This window comes from Danio rerio, chromosome 8 (assembly GCF_052040795.2).
Source record: "Danio rerio strain M-AB ecotype USA chromosome 8, GRCz13ab, whole genome shotgun sequence".
NCBI lineage: Eukaryota > Metazoa > Chordata > Actinopteri > Cypriniformes > Danionidae > Danio > Danio rerio.
The window spans coordinates 47,066,234-47,092,291 of record NC_141028.1 but is presented as its reverse complement, the minus strand read 5'-3'; the positions used below and the strand labels follow the sequence as shown (position 1 = coordinate 47,092,291).

Sequence of the window (26,058 nt, the reverse complement as noted above, 5' to 3'; positions counted from 1 at the left end):
AGTGTGAGTACGCCCTAAGTGTAATGGAGGTCGGCTAGTTCCCTGAAGCTCACAAGCAACAGACACCAGAGACTACGGCCTTCATTGGTGTAATCACTGAATCAAATCCCACTTGAAAGTCAGTTTAGAGCTAAAGACTTAACATTGGCAGAAGTGATAATAAGAAGGGACACTTTTTGTTGATGTTTGTGTGGCAATTATGTTGAAAGAACTGATACCTTTCTTTGATTGTTTGTTTGTTGTATAATTAAAGTCAATTTTATGCCTGTTCCAATTTTCTTCTACCATCAGTTTTGGTTCTTCCATCATTCATTGGTGCCAAAACAAGGAGGAAGAATGGACACTCTTTTGGAGAGCTCTTGCCAATGTAGGCAATTTGTATTGCCAGCAAGCATGAGGAGTGAGCATGGAGATGAGGGCAAGAAGTATTGCTGTTTTTTGCCAAAAACTGCTGCTATCTGCCATGATGCATCTCAATATTGCAAAGATTGAGCTCTTTGTCTTCCTTGTGATACCATCAATTCTGATCTATCAAGTTCAGTAAGGAATCTTGAGGCAGTGTCCAGCTGACTTTTAAAAACCGCATTGACAAAAATGCACAATCATGTATGTTTGAAGTGTTCATCATCAGAATCCAGCTGTTCCTTCTACAGTATGAGACCTGCATTCTATTACTGTATATCCACTCACTCTTATGGCCCATTTTCACTGCGGTATGGATTGGTTCAGTACAGCATCCTTCGGTATGCATTTATGTTGATTTCCACTGTCAAAGGTGCCATAATAATTAATCATACCATACCATTATTGGCATACTTAGTATGGTTCGGTTTTCTTTTCATTTGCACTGTAAAAGATACCAAAAATCGAACCGTATTATATCACTTTTTGGGTACCTATTCCAAAGGGTACCTAACACAACAAAAGGGTACCAAAAGGTGCAGCCTGACGCACAGCTGAACGCTACTAGTTTACAGATACATCACTAACTCATGCACAAGCCAGGAGAATGAAAACAAAGGAAGTGCCATTTTTGAAAACACAGCCGAGATATTACACTGTAATAATATATACATATTATAACAAGCCATGGTCAACCTGAGCTTAAACAAACCTTGTCGTTATCTTGATGAACAGCAAGAAAGCCAAGAAGACGAGCAGAATCTACCCTGTGCCCCGTTGTTGTTTACAAGGCCGTCTAAAGAGCGAGTGGTTTCACTTTCAAGAGATGGTTCCTGTGCGCATCTATATTTGAAATAACGAACTTCATGAGCTGATGATAATTACGGGCACATGATTATTGAATAGCTTCTGACATACTTTCAGAAACAGACAAACGTGAGAGTAAATCGCAAAAAAAAAAAAAAAAAAAAAAATTAGATGTTTTTCTGAGTAACACAATTGAGAACCAGGGAGGCTGGTGCAAGCTGGTAATGTTCACAGTGTTAGTAACTGTACTATGGACCGGGTTTTGGGCAACCTCAGCGATCGGATAGTATGCCAAAGTTGGCGACTCAGGGGTATTACAGACTGTACCAAAAAGCTGAGTGCCATGGGGGGTGGTGGGCAGGGGGTAAGTGGTTGTCGGGGGAAGAAAATTCCAGGAGTAATAATAAAATGAAAGAGTGGTGGGAGATGCAGGAGACTCCCAGGAAAAATGTGAATGTTGAAGGCAGGTATGGTATGGTGCCAAAAGAGTAGAACGAGACTTTCTGCTAAACACTAATGGTTTACAGTGAATTGTCACCAGCATGTGCAACAAGACAGGAAATGACAACATAAAGCGGCTATTTTTAAATACACCACTGAAACACAACATTAGTACCCCTCAAGAAATGTGCAACTGAGAGTGTTACCAGTGAAAAGGAGAGAGAGAATGGTCAACATTACAGAAAGAGTGATCTACAAGTGTACTTATTTGTCTTTACCCCCCAGTAGAGGCATTATTTTCTAAAAAAATATTTTTTTTTTCTGTCAATTATCCATTACATAACTTATTTTAGTGTTTTTGTTTGAAACAACCCCTTGAATGCACAAAGACCTGAGTACTCAAATGATATGAACCACTGAATTGAAACTTAAAGTCCCAAAGTCATACAGATTTTTCCCACGAGGATGAATAAATTACATTAATTTATGAGGGAACTATCCTTTTAACCTGATTTTTGACTTGATAGTTTGTTATACTTTACTTATCCACTCTCTCCAAACACCCACACTCGCAAACATCAAACTTCTCAGATTGAGTTCCGGGTGATAGTACAGTTTACTTTACCAAACCTTCCTTTTCGCTCTTGTTTGCATTGGCACAGCATCTGAATATCATTGGCTTCAAAGTCACTCGCAGAACGAGGCATAATAATCAGTTATGATAAGACCCACAGCCGTAAGAGATGCAGGGCGATCACATTTCACAACATATGGCATCACCTGTTCTCCAGAGGCGAGTATACGCTCATCCCAGCATATCCCTCTCAAACATCTGTGGCCAATTTATCATTCTCACATTAAACAGGATTTTTGAGATGCCTGACTGAATCTGCTCTCAACCCCATAAAGCAGTAAATCCTGGCATATCACTCATTTCAGCATGTCATAGAGAAAAATGAAATATTACACCCTGTCTTTGACCCAGTTTATGGAGGGTGGGTTGGTTAATATTAATTAAATCTGTATTTGGGTTTATCAGAGCCTTGATCCTGTGAATCAAAACTTTATCAGTAAAATATGCTCACACAATTTCTAGTATGTATACACAATAAAAACACAGACTAGATTCTAAGGTTGAAGCAGCTTTTGACTGTGTTTAATGTAACAGATCTAAAAGACTATTAGCAGCACATTGAGAAGCCATTTACACGTCTTCAGCCAAAAACAGGAAACTTTATTAGGCATTTTGCGTGCTCATTTACAAGACAACAGCTTTTTTTTGACTGAAAATCAGTTTCAAAGTGGAAGTTTTAGAAAACGACTCTGATGTCATGTCTGTGTAAACATAAAAACAAGACTCTTTGAAAACAATGATGTGATGCACAACAATGACAGAGTATGTACTTAGATTTACTTCACATTTCAACCAACAGCAGAGACGCATCATACTCACATGGTCAATTCTACATACACACCAACACAGAGGCGCTAACGCCATTCCGTAACTTCCTTATAGTTACAGTTTCCAAAAAGCAACAGTGCACAATACTGACCTGACATACCTGATAATACTTTTTTGACATTTTCCCAGGTGTATGAATGCGGATAATTTTGAAAACATTAAAATGTAAATTTGTAACCTTTTTTATTACTATTTTAGCTACATCGTTGTTATGTCAACCGTAGACTTATCAGACCAACCTATTTCCAATCTTCTGTTGTCACCTAGTTTTCTGTTCTTAGCTGGTAGAAGCATCACATCGACTTTTTCTGTTGCTGTAGCACATCTGCTTCAGGTTTAAATGTCTTCAGAAATCTATTTTTCAGACTTTGGTTGAAACAAGTGGTTATTTTGAGGGGTCCTTTTTTTCACATAATTTACATCACTACAAAAGTCTCCTCAGTCTGGCTGAATAGAACTTATGAAAAATGTTGTGATTGGTTAGCTGTGCCAGTGCATTGGCGAACAACTTACAGTAGATGTTGTATCAGTACTGCCACACCCGGTCAGGCTGTGATGGTCATGGAGGAGTGGAGAGCATGATTCATGAAAGACCCCAGTGACAGACGAGGCTTCACATTGTTCCGTGGGCCAGCCTGAACATCCGCCAGTGAACTATTCACACCTACAGCTTCATCACGATTCAATGTTATCCAGCCTCAAGCACCTAGACTGCAGCTCTGCACAAAAAGTTTGGCCGGAGGAGAAATGGTCATGCCCGACTAAGCCTGGTTCCTCTCACATTTTTTTTCCTTCACTTTTGTCAATTGGTGAAGTTTGGTTTCACTGGCTTGGTTGGTTCGGGACTTGTGGAGCTGCTCATTGATAGATTTGCTCTTTAGTGTTTGAACTTTCAGCAGTGAAATGTAAACCACACTGAACTAACTTAAACTGAACTTCAACTCTAAAAACTGCACTGAAGATGCTTTGACACAATCTACATTGTAAAATAGACTTTGCTAACAAGTGGTTATTTTTAATGGGCCTTATTTTTTCAACATAACTTGCATTACTACACAATACCTTTTCCCCCTAGTCTAGCACAATGAGTGTAATTAATTCCAGGTTTGATGAAGGCCCAACTTATGAAAAATTAAATGTGTTTTGATTGGTTAGCTGTGCCAGTGCTTTGTTTTTTGTCGAACAACTTGTAGATGTTGTTTCAGTACTGCCACATGCCTTGCCCAGGTAGCAAATTCCATCTGCTCCATGAAGGCTAATGCTGCGTAATAACAAAATCAGGCGCATTCAAGTAATTTTGTCAAACAATATGCTGTTGTACCTACTTTTGATAAACTACAAGAAGATACAGCGGGGTTTGTTAAATCTGCTTTTAAAAAATGCAGAGCAAAACATTTGCTTTAATTTTGTTGTCACTGACCAGTCAGAAGAGTCGCCTTCAGAATCCTGAATTCCAGTAAATGATCTATATACTGCAAACCGCTATAATAATGGTATATATTTAATGGTATGTCGACGCAGCGGCGCAGTAGGTAGTGCTGTCACTTCACAGCAAGAAGGTCACTGGTTTGAGTCTTGGCTGGGTCAGTTGGCGTTTCTGTGTGGAGTTTGCATATTCTCCCTGCGTTCGTGTGGGTTTTCCTCTGGGTCAGGGGTGTCAAACTCAATTCCTGGAGGGCCGAAGCCCTGCACAGTTTAGTTCCAACCCTGCTCCAACACACTTACCTGTAGGTTTCAAACAAGCCTGAAGAACTCAATTAGTTTGATCAGGTGTGTTTAATTAGGGTTGGAACTAAACTGTGCAGAGCTGCGGCCCTTTTGAAACTGAGTTTGACACCTGTGCTATGGGTGCTCCGGTTTCCCCCATAGTCCAAATACATGTGAATTGGGTAGGCTAAATTGTCTTTAGTGTATGAGTGTGAATGATTGTGTGTGAATGTTTTCCAGAGATGGGTTGCCGCTGGAAGGGCATTCGCTGCATAAAATGTGCTGGATAAGTTGGCGGTTCATTCCGATGTGGCAACCCTGGATTAATAAAGGAACTAAGCAGAAAAGAAAATGAATGAATCTAATGGTATATAATTGTCTATTATAGATCAGCAATTTCGCCATGTTTCTCACTGACATGCCCACAACTTGAAAAACTCAGAGCTTAAAGGAAATTTTGTGTTTCCTATTTGTAACAATTACTTTGTGGTGATGTTCATGTGCATTTAACTCTTAAATTTGATTTGTCTGATATGACTTGAATGCCCAAACATAAAAACTACACACTGGCTACTATAAAAAAATTAATAGAAGCATAATAGGACCCCTTTACTGAATCTTCAAAATCTATTTAATCATTATTCTTCTTCACTTTGATGCTTTGATTTGTACACATTTTTATGCTTTATTGTATTGTTTCATGCTCAATTTGATGTGAGTAGTAACTGTTTCTTTGTTTTCCTGGGAAATAATAGTGCAAATATTTAACATTTAAACGTATGCGAAATTAACTTTCCAAATAAACCATACTAAAAAAATATCCATTGCAGCCAAGCTTGACAAATAGCCACGGTCTCCCTTGTATAAAAATAATAATGCCCACCCACAAAATTCAAGCCTCAGCTCAAATGAGCGATGCATCATGCAAATAAAAATAAATAAACTCTGAGGTAAAAAAATAGCTGCTCATGTGTGTCATTTGACAAACACCGAACTCCATATGAAGGTTTCATTTATGTAATATGGCCCCCGCCTTATATGGCTTGTATCAGCATCACCCGGGGCACTGGGTGATGTAATCTGCGGTCTTTTCTGACTGACTTTTAAAGGCATTAGTTAAAATAATAAGAGTAAGTGCATGTTATGGGTTCAGGTTACTGGGTTGTTTCCTCATGTTGGGTCTGGACAGGAACGGGGCCAGAACAGGAAACAAATGATTAGTGTTTTTGTCAAATATTGTACACGCACTCTGACCTTGTATGGGAAATTAGTGTTTTGTGATATGATGTGTGAAGTTTTATGTGTGAAAAAGCTCAAATAGATGCAATAATAGTTTAGCAGTATTGGGTGCAATAAAAGTCCACTGCGTGATATTTATTGCAAGGCATTCAGTGCTGTTTTTCTTTTTAAAAGGATGTCCAGAAACACACACTCATTTGCAGCGAGAGTGAAATAAGTTTTTTTTATTAGAAATGTTTTATGCACAAGAGAATAAAAGAATGATTCCAGCAAATGAATTTAGTTTTATGGCAGAGCACATGTCCTTTGGGATGAATGTTGTTGACAACAGCATTTTAATTTGAAGTCAATTCCCAATGGTTGGAGTAAAGATATATTTTGATATGATTCCCAATTACTCATGCCTTCTAGGCAACTGGAATCTACTTTGTCCAGACAAAAGCAAGAAACAGAGTTGAAATCTCTCAACACTTGACCTTAAGTCAACTGCTTTCCAAACAAATGAAAGTATATATCTGCAGAGGAATAACACACAGCAGGACTGCTGATAGCAACACTCTCTGTTTTTCTTGCCTGTAATATTAAAAATAACAGTCCAAAGCTGTATCAATATTAAGCTCTTATGTGCTTCTTTCTGTAATATTTCAACCAGTTTTCAAAGGGTTTTTTGATTGCTCAAAAGAATTAAATGTGTAGTTAACCGAAAAAAAAATAATATATTGTTAATTTTCGTAAAGAGGCTTAATTTCTTTAGTTGAACAAGGAGGATTTCCTGAAATTGCAGTCATTGGTGATTCATTAAATGTAAGTCAAACACTTACAGAGTTTAGAATGACAAAAAAATACATACAGGCAAAATAATATGCCACAGGAGCTCATCGATATGCCATAACTTCTGGAGTGACAGCTTTAAAGGGATTAGGGCAAAGGTGTCAATTCCAGTTCCTGGAGGGCCACAGCTCTGCACAGCTTATAGCCCGGTTTATACTTCTGCGTCAAGTGACTGGCGCAACTCACGGCGCAGGGAATGCGCGCAGCTGTGCATTTATACTTCTGCGGGCTGTCTCTGTTGGTCTGCGTTAACACTTCCGAAATGCTAGTTGGCAGTGAGGTGTAAATGTTCCTCTGTGTCGAGTTTCTCCGCTTCTGTTTTGTGTTTCCTGAACACTTCCTGGTTGTACAAGTGACTCAAACTCGCTCATTTTGAGGCAGAAACCGGCGGACGTGCAACAAATTTAACTATGAGGTAAACACAAAACAAAACTTTCCATCCGGAGCTCCTTCACGGGACTCCACACTTGTAAACAATCGCTACATCGGGCTCGCGCCATTCGCGCGGCTCTCGGTCCCGCCCCGACTCGTCAGCGCTACCAAGCCGACTAATCACAGAACTTGCGCTACGCATTGTTGCGACGTGCAGTTACATTTTTTGAGAGGTGCACGTCAGTGACGGCGACGGCCACGGCGAAGGGCTATGATTCAGCGCAGTAGCATACGCCGGTGTTTGACGCAGGAGTATAAATCAGACTTATGGCCTACTCACACTATGCTATCCGAACCATGCCCAGGCCCGTTTCCTGTATAGTTTGAGAAGTGTGTGCGCGCTGAATCGAGCTCAGGCACGGTTCACTTGGCTGGCCCTGGCCCGGTTGGAAGAGGTGTGCCTGAGTGCAGTTCATTTGGGCTTGTGCATGAGTGCAAAACGCGCCTAAGCCCGAAACTGAAAGCAAGACGTGACTTTTAAGGGACTGGTTCATATGGATTTATTAATCATTCTTACTGTTCAATAAATGCAAAGTGTCATAGTTTATTAAAGACGCAAACTCACTGCACCACAGCTGCGCCTTCAGCAAACCTCCTAATTCCTGCAGCATTAGACCTATATGATTGTTTATGAGTGTCAAAAGTAGTGGATCTGTTCGGCGAAATATTTGACTGTGTTTCACCGCATCCCAGACGACTAAAACTATATAACTAGAGAAATCTCCACTGTGCTGAGCGAGAGCGCTTTTCTTCTGAACAGTGCATCATCGATGACGTAAGCGTGCCCTGGCCCGAATGTAATGTGAGTGCGGGCTGTCAGGGGAGACGGGAGGGGGGACAAGCGTGTTTTGGCTTGGTTCAAGGCAACTGTACATAGTTTGAGTACGCCCTAAGTTCCAACCTGCTTCAACACACTTAAGCTGCGGTTACACTGGAGTTTGACCTTGCGAATTTCTGTCGTATGGGTCTGTGAAAAAGGGCAGGATTAAACAAGATAATTAAGCATTAAAAAAGCAACAATTGCTCCATATTTTAAATTTTTGTCATGTTTTGAGCATCGATTGGTCTCACCCAGTCAAGTTATGCGATTTCGCAGGTCAGAGTTCACCAACCTTGAACTTTCCAATGCAGAGATCTGCGAATCTTGACGCACTAGCTTGCATTTCCGGTCTAAAGCATTCGCGTGCATATGAATGGAAATCTATGAGGAGAAAAGTGCAGAGTGACCACTGCTTAACCTGTAGGATTTAAACAAGCCTAACGGACTCAATTAGTTTGATCACGTTTGTTTAAGTGAAGTTTATTTCTAAACCAAAGCTGCGATCACACTGGGCTTTTCTCCCCATAGACTTCCACTCATAGGCACGCGAATGCGTCAGACCGGAAACAGGGTCATTCGTCAAGTTTCACAGGTTGCTGCAGTGCAAAGTTCAAGCTTGGTGAACTCTGACCTGTGAAATCATCACATGACTGCGTGAGACCAATCCAGGATCAAAACATGACCTTCCTGGACAGAAATTTCAAACATGGAGCAATCGCTCGCTTTTTTAATGTCTAATAATCTTGTTTCACAGAAACAGAAACAGAATTTCGCACTCATAAACTCTAGTGTGATTGCAGCTTAATTTCGAAAGGATCACATGCTTATGATTGAACACAGCTGGTCATGCATTAGCCAATTCATGATTCACCAATCAGAAGAATCCTAAGTCATATATAAATACCCAAAGTTCCATATCACAGCCATCTTTGTTTAGAAGAATCCCCCCTTCCACCTCTTATCCTCCTCCTTTCCTTAATCCGTGGCACGGTGGCCCAGTGGTTAGCACCGTTGTCTCACAGCAAGAACGTAACTGGTTCTAGTTCTCACCAAGCCAGCCGACATTTCTGAGTGCAGGCTCGAGGAGCTCATGAGCTCAGGGCTCTCTCCCAGGACAGCATGCCAAACACACTTTATAATCAATCATCAGCTAAGTGTGAACTCTTGTATTAGGGTTAAAACTAAACTGTGTAGAGCTGCGGCGCTCCAGAAACTGGAATTGACACTTGTGAATTAGGGCATTGGGATGAGCCCTTCCGTTGATGAAATCCTTCAATATGGCAGCCGTTATTGCTTTCTAATATATATATACAATATGGTATGCACTGACAATATTATTACGAAGTCTTATTTAGCTGTAATAATTTTGAGCACAATTCTTGTTTCATATTCCTCTTTGCCTCAGATATTGTTTTACTCGTGTTTAACTACTACACTTACTAAATTTTTTTTAAATTGCAGTTGCAACCCAATACTGGGAAACACCTATACAAACTCTGACACACTCATACGCAACAGCCAATTTAGTTTATTCAATTCACCTGTTCCACATGTCTTTGGACTGTGGGGGAAACCTGGGAACCCGGTGGAGAACATACAAACTCCACACATAAATGCCAACTGGACCAGTCGGGGCTTACATCAGTTACATCTCTTTTATTTTAAGAATGTTTCTAAGAGTAAATTAAATTATTTGCCTTTAATGGACTATAAATTAAAATTGTGATAGTTATGTAATGTGAGAACTCAAATCAATGCTTTACACCTACAGTATAACAAGTCAAAAACAGGTTGATGGGTTTACATGTGGAGCGAAATCTGTGTAACCCAGTGGTTATCAATACCGGTCCTCTGGATAATCGGTTCCTTCAGTTTATGGGTCTCTATGTTAACAAGCTGATGATAAGGAAGACATACAAAATATGCAGTGCAAAGGGGGCCCGAGGACCGGAATTTAGAACCACTGGTGTAACCTAAGGGTAAACAAATCTAGCTAAGGTTATGCACTTTGAACCCTGACTAACAAACTACTGTACAATTGTCCAGCAGTTGCTACCGAAAGTGAATTTTTCTGTGTGAGATTTGACTGGATGAGAATTACAGGACTGATAATTCTTCTAAGCCAATCACTGTATATATGAAAAAATGAACATGTTTGAAACCGACGCAGTACTACAAATGTACTCAAGTAAAAGTACACATTGTACACTTAGTAAAGTACAATTACTGAAAGAAAAAACTACTTACTTACAGTAATTTGACTTTACATCACTGGGCATACCATGGCACAGAGTTGTTAGACATAACTATGCAATGACCTCATTGTAACAAATTCTCTTTGAAGGAATCGAAAACAACTTTTTAAAATGATTCTTCATTCCAAACACCTTGGAAATGTGCATGCTCAACCCTAATCACGATTACGTTAAACTCAATTCGGTGACACTTATGACAAATTAGTTACACACTTTACCTTTAACTTCCATTTCATCAATATTGCTCGATGTATCAGCCAACTCTGAAACAGTAATACATTACCCCTTTACCTTGTGTTTATTGTGCTTGTTTGACCCAGTCACTCTCTGCATGCTGAAAGAGATACTTTCACAGCTGAGTGACTCGAATCACAAGCTTTATTTACAGCATTACGCTGTCTTCAATGGTGCTGAACTTAGTCTGGACAGCATGCGAGAGTTGATTATTCTGGCATTTGACAGCACGCTTCGTGTGTGCAAGTGTTTGTGTGGATGGATGGGTGGTTGAGTGTGTGTTTGTATGTGCAGAGTGTGTATTTTTCTTGGCCGTTTGCCTCACCTTTGTGTTTAACAGAGCAGCTGGGTAACCCCGTCACTGCATTTCGTTACACAGTTTTGGTGTTTCAAGCGCCATTGCCCACACTGCTGAATCAATAAAAACTGTTTTTGCACCATTAATTTTTATGTGTTTTGTCTTTTGTGTTTCTCCTCTAGTTTGTCATCTCTTGATGAGTCTGGAAGTAATCTTTTCTGATTTTGTTTGTGGATTTGTTACTCTTTACAGTACATGGCAAATGTGGAATTTTTCATTGGAAGTGCCAATTAGTTTTATTTGTGACAACTTCCCGTGAGAAAAGAGTTGTGCTTAATTGTGTTGAAGGTGCTCTTGTACTTCAAATCTGAAATGGATATTCTTATAAAACTTAAGTGTACTTAAAAAAAAATGGAGTACACACTTAAATCCACTTTTAAAAGGTGTACTTTACTTTGTAATTCATTCATTCATTTTCAGCTTAGTCCCTTTATTAATCAAGGGTCACCATAGCGGAACTGCCAACTTATCCAGTATATGTTTTACGCAGCAGATGCCCTTCCAGCTGCAACCCATCACTGGGAAGCACCCATACGTTCTTATTCACACTCACACACTACGGACAATTTAGCTTACAATTTACCTATAACGCATGTCTTTGGACTTGTGGGGGAAACCAGAGCACCTGGAGGAAACCCACATGAACACGGAGAACATGCAAACTCCACAGAGAAATGGCAACTGACCCAGCCGAGGCTCGAACAAGTGACCTTCTTGCTGTGAGGCAACAGTGCTACTCATTGCGCCAAATAAATGTTTTTTTTAGAGACATTTCCCATTTTGGATGCCTCTTGGATGCCTACCAAGGAGGGGTTCTAGGCAGGTCCCACCAGAAGGAAGCCTCGGGGAAGAACCAGAACTCACAGGAAGGACAAAGGGCGTACTCTCCTTTTCCCCTCTCCCCTGACGGCCTGCACTCACACTGCATTTTGCCTTCCGAACCTGAGCACGCTTACGTCACCGATGATATGACTGTTCAGATTAATTGAAGAGAAGCGCACTCGCTCAGCACAGTGGAGATTACTTTAGTTACAGTGTATCGTTTTAGTTATTTGGGATGCAGTGTCACGCAGTAAATATTTTGCCAAACAGATCCACAACTTTCGATCAGTTGTGGAAAGAGTACTGAAGAATCATACTCAAGTAAAAGTACCATTACTTGCCTAAAAAAGTAGTGCAAGTAAAGTACCTGTTGTAAATATTACTCAATGTATGAGTAAAAAGTAGACCTTTCAAAAGTACTCAAGAGTAGTGAGCAGTGAGTATTATGATGTAAAAAGCTAATGCGTTTACATATAATTTGTGGATGTGTGTAAACGTAACATTCTGTAGGGCATATAGTTGTTGCCCAGCAGGCACACAACATCATAAGATGTTAATATTAGGTTAGATTAAGGTTGTGATGTCAGGTAACTAAAATTCAATGTTTAGCCAGCGTCTAAGGATTAAGATTGTATTAGAAAGTGAGCAAAATACAACGTCTAGCCAACATCTTAAACCAACGTTATATTGACGTCAAATACTGACATTTATTCATAAGTTATAGCAACTAAAATCCAGTGTCTGATAGACGTCATAGAGGTGCACAAAAGTGAAGCTGTAACATCATTAGATGTTGATATTTGGTTATTTTTAGTTTGGACGTTGGACATTGACGTCAGCCTGATGTTGGGTTCTAATGTCAACCCCATTTTCATTTCCAAACAAAATGCAATGTACCCACGATGGTGTACAACATCAATCTGACGCCATGTTGACGTCTTGTGCCTGCTGGATGTTTAAGGCCAATCTGGTCATCATACATTAAACATCCTTCATTTTCTTATCAGTGACATGCATCTGAACAGTGTCTGGGTCAATGCTTGAAAAGATTTTGAACATCTTCTTGGACACCTTTGATGCTTCCAAACAGTTTTCTGCAATTAAAAATCGCACATGTCTTAAGGTAGTTCATTATTATGCAATTTACCTTCTATGTGTGATTTGATTGGAAAGGAATTATTGGACTGATTTTTCTAATCCGCATAGACAAGAAATAATAAAGTACTGGAGTAAAAGTACATATAATGAAGTAAAATTACACATTTTTAAAACTACTTGGTAAATTACAATTTCTGAGAAAAACTACTCAATTACAGTAATTTGAGTATTTGTAATTTGATACTTTACACCACTGCTTTTACTGCTCAAAAATGAAAAAGTGAAAGTCTTATTAGGATACTTATATAACTTATCGTATTTGGAGGTTTGCTAAAGGTCACAAGTGAAGTGAGGGGTTTACGTCTTTAACAAACTATGACAGTTTACTTTCATTAAAAGGTGAGAATGATTAATAAATCCCTAAGAAACAGTCCCTTAAAAGTGACACCCCATCTTTAGTTTCATGCTCAGGTGTGCTTTGCTCTCACAATACAAGCATACCAACCAAACCGCGCTTTGGCACATTTCTTACAACCGGGCCTGGGTCAGAACCACGCCTGGGCGCAATTCTGTGCACCCAGGCTTGTCTAACGAACTGGGAATGGTGCCTGAGCACGGTTCAGATAGCGTAGTGTGAGTTTCTCAGCTGGCCTGGGAACGCCTCTGGATCCCCCCGGAGGAGCTGGAGGAGGTGTCTAGGGTGAGAGAACTTTGGGGTTCTCTCCTGAGACTACTGACCCCATGACCTGGCCTCAGAAAAGCGAAAGAAAATTATTAAATGAATCACCTTGTTATTTTTAAGTATATAATAAGCTTCTCTTCAATAAAAACAACTGTAAAGATAAAATTGTAATAATTTTAGTCTGTAAATTTCACAAGTTACAAACTAAACTCAATCTTACGTTGTGTCAGTTGTATAGAAACACTGCCTCTGAAACTTTTGTCCATCATAATTTTTTTTCTTTTTAAATCAGGTTCAAATTTTTTAGTTTTTATTGGGTCCATTCTTAGTATACTCCCATACTATATAGTACGCTAAAAACACTATGCGAGCCGAGTAGTATGTCAGAATTCATAGAAAATCGAAAAACAGTATGTGAGAAGTATGTAGATGACCCACTACTTCTGGCGAGATTCTTAAGTTCGCATCCGATGCACACTACACTATCCCATGATACTCCGCAGGATAATTCATTAATGGAAGTTTAGCAATGCAACTGACGTGGGTAGGTCATGTGATTATGACAAAAGGGTGGATGTATAGACCATACTTTTCTAATGGCTGAATAGTACTTTTAAATTCAAATGCATGAGTAGTAGGCTGTTTCGGACACAGCCTAGGTCTTTGTATGCCATGTCTTTATATTTCATACTTTGCTTATCATAAAGAGCTTTGTGTTGCAACACCAAGTGGATTAGTTTCTCTGACGCTATTTTTGATATCTCAAAGTGAAGTTTTGCAAACTAATTTCGAGAGGAGCACATGATATGATTGACTGCAGATGGTCTCTATTGCTAATCATTAGCTGGAAAATCAAATTTTTTCCAAATTTAATATAAATAACCAGCCTAACTTTATTCCCTATCCTCGTTTTTTTTTTTTTTAAAGACCCTCGCCCCAACCATCCCTTCCCCCTCCTTCTCAATTCTAGGATCGGGCAACACGGCAGCTCAGTGGCTAGAGCTGCTGCCTAACAGCAAGAAGGTCGCTGGTTCAAGTTCAAGCTGAGCCAGTTTGCATTTTCTGTGCCTAGTTTGCATGTTCTCCCTGTGTTCGTGAGGGTTTTCACTGGGTACTTCGGTTTCCTCCCACAGCCTAAAGACATATGACAAGTGAATTAAATAATAGTCACAAGCATTTAATGCAGCTGTCGCGGTGAAGCAGTGGGTATCACATTCAAATCACAGAAAGAAGGTCGCTGGTTCAAGCCTCAGCTGGGTCAGTTGGCATTTCTGTGTGGAGTTTGCATGTTCACACATGTTTGCATGGGTTTCCTTCGGGTGCTCCCCCACAAGTCCAAAGACATGTGTTAAAGGGGAATTGGGTATGCCAAAACTGACCGTAATGTGTTTGTGAATGAGTGTGTATGGATGTTTCCCAGTGATGGCTTGTGGCTGGAAGGGCTTCCGCTGTGTAAAACATATGCAGGATAAGTTGGCGGTTCATTCCACTGTGGCAACTCCAGATTAATAAAGGGAGTAAGCCGAAATAAAATAAATGAATGAATGAAGCACTTAATGTGTACGCAGTGGCATGGTTGGTGGTCTATTCCTGTAGTGCAATCTTATTAATCAAGGTGTAGGCCAAACGAATCGGGGAGAGCTCTTGAGAATTGCCTGATCTCGTATCACTCTTAATGTTTATTGACCAGACGGGAGCCTTGGGCTCATATATCTTTGAGCTCAGGGTTCTCTCCCTGGACAGCATGCCAAACCTGCTAACATTGTCAAGCGTTATAAGTGTGAACTCTTGAAACACCTTTGCGGATGCAAAAAAATAGAAAAAATCTAGCCAGATTTAAACAATTTTTATGATGGATAAACGTTTCAGAGTGGGCACAATGAGTGGTCGAATCTATTTTATTACGTACGAAAATTACTGACAAATTTTTAATTCAGTGTGCAAAAACCTTAAGTCAACTCAAAACCACTGCGTAAATATTGGTCACTTTATTAGATAATCCTGGTGAGCTTCTCATTAACACAGACATCTAATTAACCGATCAGCAGCTCAAAGGATTTACGGCTTGTCCATTCATTTATTCATTTTCTTGTCAGCTTAGTCCCTTTATTATTCCAGGGTCGCCACAGCGGAATGAACTGCCATTTTATCCAGCAAGTTTTAACGTAGCGGATGCCCTTCCAGCCACAAACTATCTCTGGGAAACGGCTTGTCCACACTAAAGCATTTTTTAGCAATTTTTTTTGTCCTCTTTGCTTTGGTCTTTCATCCACACTGAGAAGACTTGATGTCTGTACTTTCTGTTTTGTTGTGATAATGAGTTTTGTGAGATTGTCCTTTCTGTGAGGTTAAGCTGTGTCATGTTCTTTGAAGAGGTCCAATATTTCACCATATTTGTTTTGACATGTTTCCCAGTGTATATTTCACTTGCTTTTGCAACTTTATACTCTTATGTCACCCGTAGCATCAATTTCAGCTCATTGTTCATCCATTTAAAAGGGCTATTCTTGACATTGCCACAGCTTTACAAAGAGACAGAAAGATTAAAAAAAAACTTCTGATGGAAAAGACGCAGGTTGAAGTCATTTAGTGTGGATTAGCATCTTTTAAGAAATGCCTAAAAAATATATTGATAAAGTGTTTTTAGGCAATAACACTGTTATCAAATGTATCCAGGTCAGTGTAGACATAGCCTTGTGCCTGTAGATGAAATCGAGACAAACAAAAGTTCAAGTTGAGCATCAAAATCGGGAAAGATAATGATTTCAATAGCTGAATATGGTATTCAGACTTCCAGAAACTGTCAGCGGCGGTTAAAAAAGATCTGTGATGCCAGAGGTCATAGTGAGTCAAATAACACAAATTAAGTCAAATAACACAAACATTGCCTTGTCTGATAAGTCTCAGTTTCTGCTTTTACATTTTCTAAGCATTTTAGCACCCATAACTCCAGTCAATGTACCCCCCTCTGAAATCTCATTTAACCTTCCCTGTATATTCCTTAAGGTGCGTGGGTTTAAAAAAACACCTGTAGAAAAGACACCCTCTCCTCTCTCTGACTCTTGCACCAGGTTGCACATTTGCACTATAGACACTCTCTTAATCACTCAATGTCTCTTGGAAACATTGTGCATTTCAAATTGTGCTTCACGCAGGTGAGTGGGCTTGACAAAACCACCTGTAGACCACCTTCTCTCTTATGCATCAGACACTTTATTTAAACTCCATTTTACAAGGACTCAATAAAGAAAACAATGTTTACTATAAATGTACCACAATCATGTTGCGCTGCTTGCTTCAACCCAATGACTGTAAAAAATATGGACGACGCCTCATTGAGCGTCTCATGAGGACAGCCTCATTTTCCATTGAACGATTTGAGGGCAAAACGCCTGCTTGACGGGCACAAACTGTCGCAAAAGACTGCTGAAATTGGAGCCTGGGTATGCGCAGAAGGTCTGTCTGATGGAGCCAGAGGAGGAGCCGCGAAATCGAGCTTCCGAGTCAGTTCCAACCAAATGCTTGATGTAAAATCAACCATGCCCCCCAAACTTCTCACTTAACCTCCGGTATCTGCACTATAACAAAGGCTCGCTGGTGTAAATATAAGCACTTGCACTTAAAAACACGCAATAATATACGATTTAAAAACGGTGTGATGTAAGCTGTTATATTTTAATAAAAGCAATACATGCTGGACTGCAGAAATAAACTATCTTTTATACACTCTAGCCTGAGTTAGACTAATATAAGCACAAATAATATATTCTCTTATGACAGGGTTGTTGGTATTTGTTATCTTCATAGGGGGGTAGAAATAACACTTGTAAATTATAAATTGCATAACATATAACATAATTTATAACATATAAACAACACATACATTTTTAGAAAGATTTTTATTTTTAATTAGCAATCAACAGGACCCCAAATATATACACACCATAGATAACCATTGCCATGCGGGAAAATCATGCGTTTAGAAGATAAATACAGCAAGATTTCTAAATATCAACAGGATATTTGCACATCACAACCCTGCAATTCATCAATTTGTACAAAAAAAACTTGGCAGTATTAATGCATAACTTATGTCAGCTGCTGCAACATTGCTTGTATTGTTTATAATTTTTTGGCTATGTTTGCGTTTTATTCAAAGGGTAAACTCAGTGCTTACACTTTGCGTTTACATAGTAGCCTGTGTTTGCTGTTATATCAACACAAATGGTTGCAATAACGTTAACAAAGGTGAGGTTTTATATAATGAAGATTCAATCGCGCCAGCTCCCCGGCCGCAGCGCACATACTCACGGGCCGACTGCGGCTCGGATGCGTTGGCAGTTTCGGTTAACGGCCACCGCATTTGGCCCGATTGACTCGGGGCGGAATCGGGCAGTGTGTCTATAGGAATCCGGCCTGAGTAGGTCCAGCTGACGGAGCCGGGCCGTGGGGTAAGTCTCCAGAAGGCGAGAATCCAACCGGAACTGGCCCAAGTGTATTTTGCTATCTGGGTGGCTAGGCGTGTATCAGCAAACTAATAAAGCCCGAAAAAAGCCCTGACCTTACCGAATAAACTGTATTCCACCAGATCCTGTATGTCAAAATGTACAGTTTACTGCTGAACTCATTATATCATGGTAAACTAACACAGAAAACGAATAATAACACTTCAGTCTCCTGCCGAAGCTCAGACGGTCTGCTTTGAGAAACTGTCAATCACAGCTGTCAATCTCGATGGCACGCCCAGCATTAAATTACTGCTAAAAACAAACTGCTTACAAAAATGAAGATCTACACCTATTTCAGCGTGATAACCAGTGCCTTAATTGAGCAGAACCATCTTTTGGGACATTTTATTGCAAGTGTAATAATTTTTTTTTATTTGGGCTCAAGTCTCATCCGTTAGCAGCCAGCCCCCGGGGGGCGATCGAATGGCCGAGACCTTCACTCAAAAGCAGGCTTGTGGCACACTTGCTTCAACCTTAAATAACCCTTTTGCACAAAAATTCAACCTTAAACGACTCTTTTGCACAATATTCAACTTTTAATACCTCTTTTGCACAATATCCTGCACAACATTGTTCAGTCTCGTGCAAAAGTACTCATATAGCCTTATGTTACTTGTGTATAGATAAGTACCTTATAGTATATGCTAGTTATGTTTAGTTTTCTTCTTAAGTGTTGTGTTTGTATTTATGATTAATTATGTAGCCCCATTGTAGTGCAAGAGACAACATTTAGTTCTTCTGTATGTCCACACATGTAGCCGAATGACAATAAAGCTTGACCTTACTTAACCTTAAAGTGCCATGGAATGAAAATCTGGATATACCCAGGCATAGCTGAAAACAAGTTCCCCATTTGTTTCCTCGTTCTCATGTAAATAATTTGAGTGAAAACCACTGGTGAAAAAAACATGCTAAAGGGAGCCACCTCTACCAACTCTTAAGATCTACACAGCATTATTAATATGCATGCTCCAGACTGTGTTTGATTGGTCACATTTCCGAGTGAGATTACAACATTATATTCTCTTCTTATTTTTACATTTTTCTAAGCTTGAATTCAACAAACCATGTAAGTGGGATTCTTATTTTGAAATGTAAGAGACAGGTAGACTAAAAGGAGCAGTTTTGTGAAGCAGGCAAGCACCCATGCACCCATAACTTATCCAAAACCAAAAAGCGAGATATACCGATTACAAATTTATTCAGCTGTATCATATTCAAATGTATCTTGTGTTAGTATACTATGCATATTGTAAAATCTTCAGTGCATGTTTGTATTGAGGCAACAAACACATGCAAAATGCTATTTAAGTGAGGTTTATTTATAAACTAATTTCGAGAGGAGCACATGCTTATGATTGATAGCACCTGGTCCACATTAGCTAACACTGATTTACCAATCAGACGACTTCTTAACCACTATAAATAACCAGAGTTATTTAACCAGAGTTTATCTTACTTCAGCCATCTTCGTCTTGAAGAATCCCCCCTTCCACCCCTACTCCTTCCATTTCCTAGTCAGGGCAGCACGGAGGCCTAGTGGTTAGCACCACAGCCGCACAGCAAGAATGTCACCGGCTCGGACACTTCCTGGTCAGGTCGGCATTTCTGTGCGGAGTTTGCATTATCTCCTCGTGTTTGCGTGGGTTTTCACCAGGCTCTCCGATTTCCTCCCACAGACCAAAAACATGTAACATGAGCAAATTGACAAATTTAAATTCACAGCATAGACACTTTACAGCATCAATCTACTTCCAACATTATCAAGCAGGGGAGTTCTCGAGACCTACCTGAACTCAGACTCCCCTCTCGCCCTGCAACTGGAGGGAGCCCTGGGCTCGAGGATCTCATGAGTTCAGGGCTCTCTCCCGAGACAGCATGCCAAACTAGCTTCATAATCAATCATCAGCTAAGGGCAAACTCTTGAATGCACATTTATGCATCATGTAACATTATTCTACTCTTTTATATATATATATATATATATATATATATATATATATATATATATATATATATATATATATATATACACTGTAAAAACGCCAACTTTCAAAAAGTCCTCTGAACAAAGATTAATAAGTTAACTGAATTTAAATATTTTCATTTGAAATGCTGACAAATAATAGTTAGTTTGTTCAACAAATATGGTGCTTCAATGTGAAAAACTTAAAATATTTCGTTGAACTAATACAAAATTCTTAGTTTTGCGTTGATGCGTGCCCTTCTTGTTGGCGCATGCGCCTTATAAGCTTCTGGCGCATGCGCAATTTACTTCCATAGCTCACTGCAGGGGGTACCTGTCACGTGCGCGCGACAAAACGAACCATCTTTCTTTCTGCGGAGCTACGTGTCAATCGTTTTCATAATCGATTGTATATAATTGTATACATGTTTTTGTGCGATGTGCTACCCATCTGACTGCCCGATCTATTTTACCAGTGTATTAATGATGTGAGAGACCGTGATAGAGCGGTTAAGAGTAGTGGTGGGCAAAGCGAGGCTTCGTGAAACACTGAAACAGTCGAAGCAAATGTGTCGAAGCTTCGAAACGTTTCGAAACCTCACTCTAAAGTGACATTTAGTGGTCATTTTTTATATATATTGCACTGAAACAGCTTCAGCAAAGAACGATTGATCAAATTAAGGGATTAAACCCCACTTTGTGAGAGCGGAATCCTTCAAGTAACATAGTACAGTGGTTAAGGTGTCAGACATCCATGCAGGAGTAGTAGGTTTCAAAGCCAGTCAGTAGCAGTTGTTTTAAAATGCTTTAATACCAGTTGGTAATGCTTTGCTCTTGTATCGTTTTGTTTCAACATTGGTCTGATATTCGAATAAACAATTTGTGAATAAATATGTCTTGTTTTTGTCTTAAAACAGGGTTGTTGCTAGATCAAAAACGGTGGCCTGAAGTTATCAATAATTATTTATATTATTCATTAAATTTCCCATTTATTGTATTTTATTAATGTCTACCCAAACCCTAAACCCAACCATACTGTAAAAATATTTATTATTGTTTTACAGTGTTACAAAAATGATGCTAAATTGCTGGCGTAACTGTAGCTGTATCCTATTTAGGCTACACAAAACAGAAACATGATTAAAATACATAAAACCATGATTTCGAAGTCGGGATTCGAACCCAAAACATCATGCTAAGCAAAGAATCAATAAGCAAACCCACAGTGCTCTAAGCCATTTGAGACAGAGACAATTTGGAGACCTTGGCAGTCAAATTAGGATTCACCAGGTCTCGAAACGTTTCTAAGCTGATCGATGCTTTGAATCGCTTTAGTCACGTGACTAGGTGTTTCGAAACACTTTAGTCACGTGACTTGGGTGCTTCGGATCATGCTTCGGTGCAGTGATTCGAAACACTTGCGCTTCGGGATCTCGACACTGTGTCAAAACATCAGTTTCACGTCAGCCATCCCTAGTTAAGAGCAGGCCAACGACGTTTCTGCTAAATCATAGGTATGTATGTCTTTTTTTGTTGTCATCTAACGTTATATTATTTGATATGTTGGCTTTGATGTGCGCGTGTATCCTAATACGGAACTATTTGTTATAATTTAGCCGTGAGTTACTTGTTTCGTGCACTTGGTTTTGGCTATTTACATCAATAAAAGTTTAGAGTGAATGTATTTGAAACAAATAGCGATTTCAATCGAGTCATTTGCTTTAATAACTCACGATTAATACAATGAGTATCATATAACATACCAGATCAGGTATCCAAGTCAAATATAACATTATGTCCTGTTTATCTAGATTGCTGTCAGCATTGCGCACATCATAACCTTTTTTCCCTTCGAACCAGAGCCAGTGGAACAAACGGTGACGTGTTTAACTGTGTAATTTGTGTGGAAATCGTGTGATTTTCATGTAATTCATTGCTTGATTTGTTAGCTCGACTAAATGTCTATCATATTCAGACCAACTTGCTTTAACAGTCAGCTAGCTTTTATTTACATAAAAAATATAAAGGGCTAAATATATATTTTTCTTTCTTTTTGCTCAAAAGGACTGAAATATTGACAATGACATAATTCAATGCAAGATTTCCTTGAGGAGGTGAGACTTGTTATCATCAGTGAAATTTGACGGTCATTCACCAGCAGATGCAAGAAACCTTTTCTCTTTGCCCAAAAGAAGTTGTTGAGATTTAGCCAGGAAGAAATTAGAGAGAGAGATAACCTGGACTTTAAGGAAGAGGTAAGTCACTATATTGCAATTGCTTTGGTTTCATTCAAGGTAGTAATGATAATGCTAAAAATAACAAACAACATTATTATTATAGGTAATTCAAAATACATCTGTATTCAGCATTTGAACATTTAAATATTTACATTTACATATATATATATATATATATATATATATATATATATATTATGTGTAAAAATTAATATGTATGTTTTTTTTGTATATTGTAGATCTGCACAGAGTTTTCTCAGATCTGTAATGTAGATCTCCTGAGACAGTTAATCGAGTGACTTGATAAATATACAGCACCTCTCCTGAAACTCTACAGAAAAGAAGGGATTCAATGGGTCCAGAGATGGATACAACTTTAAACAAGATGGATGAGCAGGTACTCATTAAGATTTTTTTTTTCTTATACACCCGTCTGATGTTTTTAACATGTGCAACATATTTTGTCCTGTCAAGAATTTCATGCTCAGGTAATACAGTCTAATAAAACGTAATTGCAACAATTTAATTGTCCAGCCCTTTTGCATTAATTTTAATTGTGTCAAGTTGTGTTTTGATTGTGAGATGGAAGTAAGATAAATAACAGATGTTTCACTTGTTTTGAGTGACCATTTCAAATGAATACATTCAAAGAGGAAAATAGAAAATAATAGCTGTAGTTTTTAACTCAAAGTAATTGTCACATGAAACTAAACATTTTTCTAAATTTGCCAACACAACCATTATCAAATTCCATTGTATGGAAACCACAAAATTCTTTTTTAAAAATAAAGCCATGTGTTTTTTCAACAGCATGAATAAAATACTATGCTCATTTAAATGTACTAAGTACATTTTTACTTACAAAACAATAAGATTGTAAAACACCCTTTGTAAATGACTTTCCTTTAGGTCACTGATATTGTCACCGATCGAAAAAGAGCAGCTCTTGAGGGATTGCCAATTTTTCTTCGTAAAAATTCTGCTCGCTTTCTCAAGATATGTCTGGTAAGTTACCCATTTTCATACCCTATTCTACATTTATTAGTCTGCTTGGTAACACTTTTAATAGCTGCACGCTATAAATAATTTATTTAGTATTAGCGAATAGTTAATTTATTTTCTGTTAAGCATAACTCTACATGAAGTGCTCAATGATTGTATTTCTTTTAACTTTAATGATTCATTTGTATTACTAATTTAAGTATTGCATTATTTACAAACCAGTTATTTGGTCAGTTGGTGTTTTTAAGATCATTCAGAATGCTTAAGTACACGATTAATAAACTATTCAAATTAACATTTAAATATCCTAATATTAAGGTATGTAATAATAGTTACTTTGTATGTTAGTATATGGTTTATGAGCTTAACTTCATCCAGTTGTGACCTAATCTAAAGTGAGGACTATTTATGCTTTATAAATCCCTTATGAATGACAATTAAAGGCTCAGTTATATTCTAAACAGGACAATAAACAACTTTCACAATTGAAACTGTATCAAATAAAAGTAAATCTTTGCAATTTTATGTAAAATAAAAGTTTAAAAAATTGCTAAATATTAAAAAGTTGTCAATATATTGTTCAATTATTATATATTATAGACTATTCAAAGTGTTACTGTTTGTATGTACGAAAGTATTACATGTTTTTATTTTCTTTGCATAATAGTAATAACATTAATAAGTAGTAATTAATATTACACATCAATTAATTTTCCCATTACTTAATCTCCTATAAGGACACGGACCCTGAAGACCACAGCACCAGAGATTAAAGGATTGGAATCTTCACTGTGGTGGAAGATGATAATGGCACTTCTGCATCCCTGCAATATGTGATGAACCTCGCTAAAATCTTGGAGGAGGCCATAGTACTTCAGGATATCACACATCTGCCTGCAGCCTTCGCTTACTTGTTCAGCCTCTTGTATAGACTGAATATGGAACACCCAAAAGAACTCAAATATACTTTTTAAGTGATTCAGCATGTTTTATGGAGGTTGGTGGCACATGATCTGCGAGAGTTCAGTTCATTCATTCATTTATTTTCTTTTCGGCTTAGTCCCTTTATTAATCTGGGGTCGCCACAGCGCAATGAACTTGTTTTACGCAGCGTATGCCCTTCCAGCTGCAACCCATCTCTGGAAAACATCCATACACACTCATTCACACATACACTACGGACAATTTTAGCCTACCCAATTCACCTGTGCCACACGTCTTTGGACTGTGGGGGAAACCGGAGAACCCAAAGGAAACCCACGTGAACGCAGGGAGAACATTCAAACTCCACACAGTAACGGCAACTGACCCGTGACCACTTCCTAATGTGCCACTGTTTCAATGTTTTGAGGTCTGTTTTTGGACTTTATGTACTTTGTTGACAAAAGTGCAGTACACTTTAAAGACTGTATGAATGGAGTGGCTTTTAGGGTTTACTCTGATTTGATGATTGTATATTCACCTGGTTTGAGTGTTTAGACACACTAATAGCTTGGTTTTAGTAAGGTTGCCAGTTATTTTATGTTGAGGCAGTGTACAATCTTTTCAAATCTGGAAACATTCAGTACTAGTTGTGTACAAACTAGCCCAATGCTGAACACGGCTAATGTCAAATGCTGATTTTGTATGCAAATGTTTTGGATTGTGATTTGAACACAGTTAAAAATAAAAAAAAGTGAATTGACTATTCTTGTGTATTTAATTTGAATCCTAAAAATTAATAGTAAATGCATAATGAATCAGTTTGTTTTATTTTGTTCAGTAAACTAAAAAAATCTTGTTGGGTAAACATAATCATTTTTGTTCAGTAAACAAAAGATCTTGTTGAATAAACGTGAAAATTTTTGTTCAGCAAACAAAAGATCTTGTTGAGTAAACATGATAATATTTGTTCAGCAAACAAAAATATCTTGTTGGGTGAACATGACATTTTTTGTTCAGCAAACAAAAATATCCTGTTGGTTGAACATGATATTTTTTGTTCAGCAAACAAAAATATCCTGTTGGTTGAACATGATATTTTTTGTTCAGCAAACAAAAATATCCTGTTGGTTGAACATGATATTTTTTGTTCAGCAAACAAAAATATCCTGTTGGTTGAACATGATATTTTTTGTTCAGCAAACAAAAATGTCTTGTTGGGTTAACATGATATTTTTTGTTCAGCAAACAAAAATGTCTTGTTGAATAAACATGATATTTTTTGTTCAGCAAACAAAAATATCCTGTTGGTTGAACATGATATTTTTTGTTCAGCAAACAAAAATATCTTGTTGGGTGAACATGATACTTTTTGTTCAGAGAACTAAAGAATTCAACAAAATATTTTGAGTTCACTGGTCTTCAAACCCTGTTTGTTGAGTTAACTCAAAAAGCTATGTGTGATAGGTTGCCTAATTATTTTAAGTTTACTCAACTTTTTTTTTTATAGTGTATATATATATATATTTCTTGAGTGAACGAATGCCAGTAAACTCATCTGTTTATGCAAAGATTGTTATTAATTCCTGCCTGTGTGTTCATGCACAGGGGTTGGACAATGACAAACCTTGAACAAACCTTGCCAAACGTTGGTTTCAATGGTGCCAGGAGTGAAAATGTTGGTCTGCAGACAAAATATGAAACATGTAGTGTTCTCTGATGAGTCCACCTCCACTGTCTTTTCCAAATCTGGGAGAGTTACGGTGTGGAGAAACCCAAAAGATGTGTATCACCCAGACTGTTTATGCCCAAAGTGAAGCATGGATCAGTGATG

At 38.4% G+C, this 26,058-nt stretch overlaps 1 long non-coding RNA gene across 1 annotated transcript; it reads left to right on the top strand.

Annotated features, from left to right (window-relative positions):
- Window positions 1-21,478: 21,478 nt before the first annotated feature.
- Window positions 21,479-24,988, top strand: LOC137496379 (uncharacterized). Its single transcript, XR_015498326.1, has 5 exons — window positions 21,479-21,578; window positions 22,129-22,319; window positions 22,541-22,698; window positions 23,211-23,306; window positions 24,041-24,988. It is a non-coding gene; the product is annotated as an uncharacterized LOC137496379 (long non-coding RNA).
- Window positions 24,989-26,058: the final 1,070 nt, after the last annotated feature.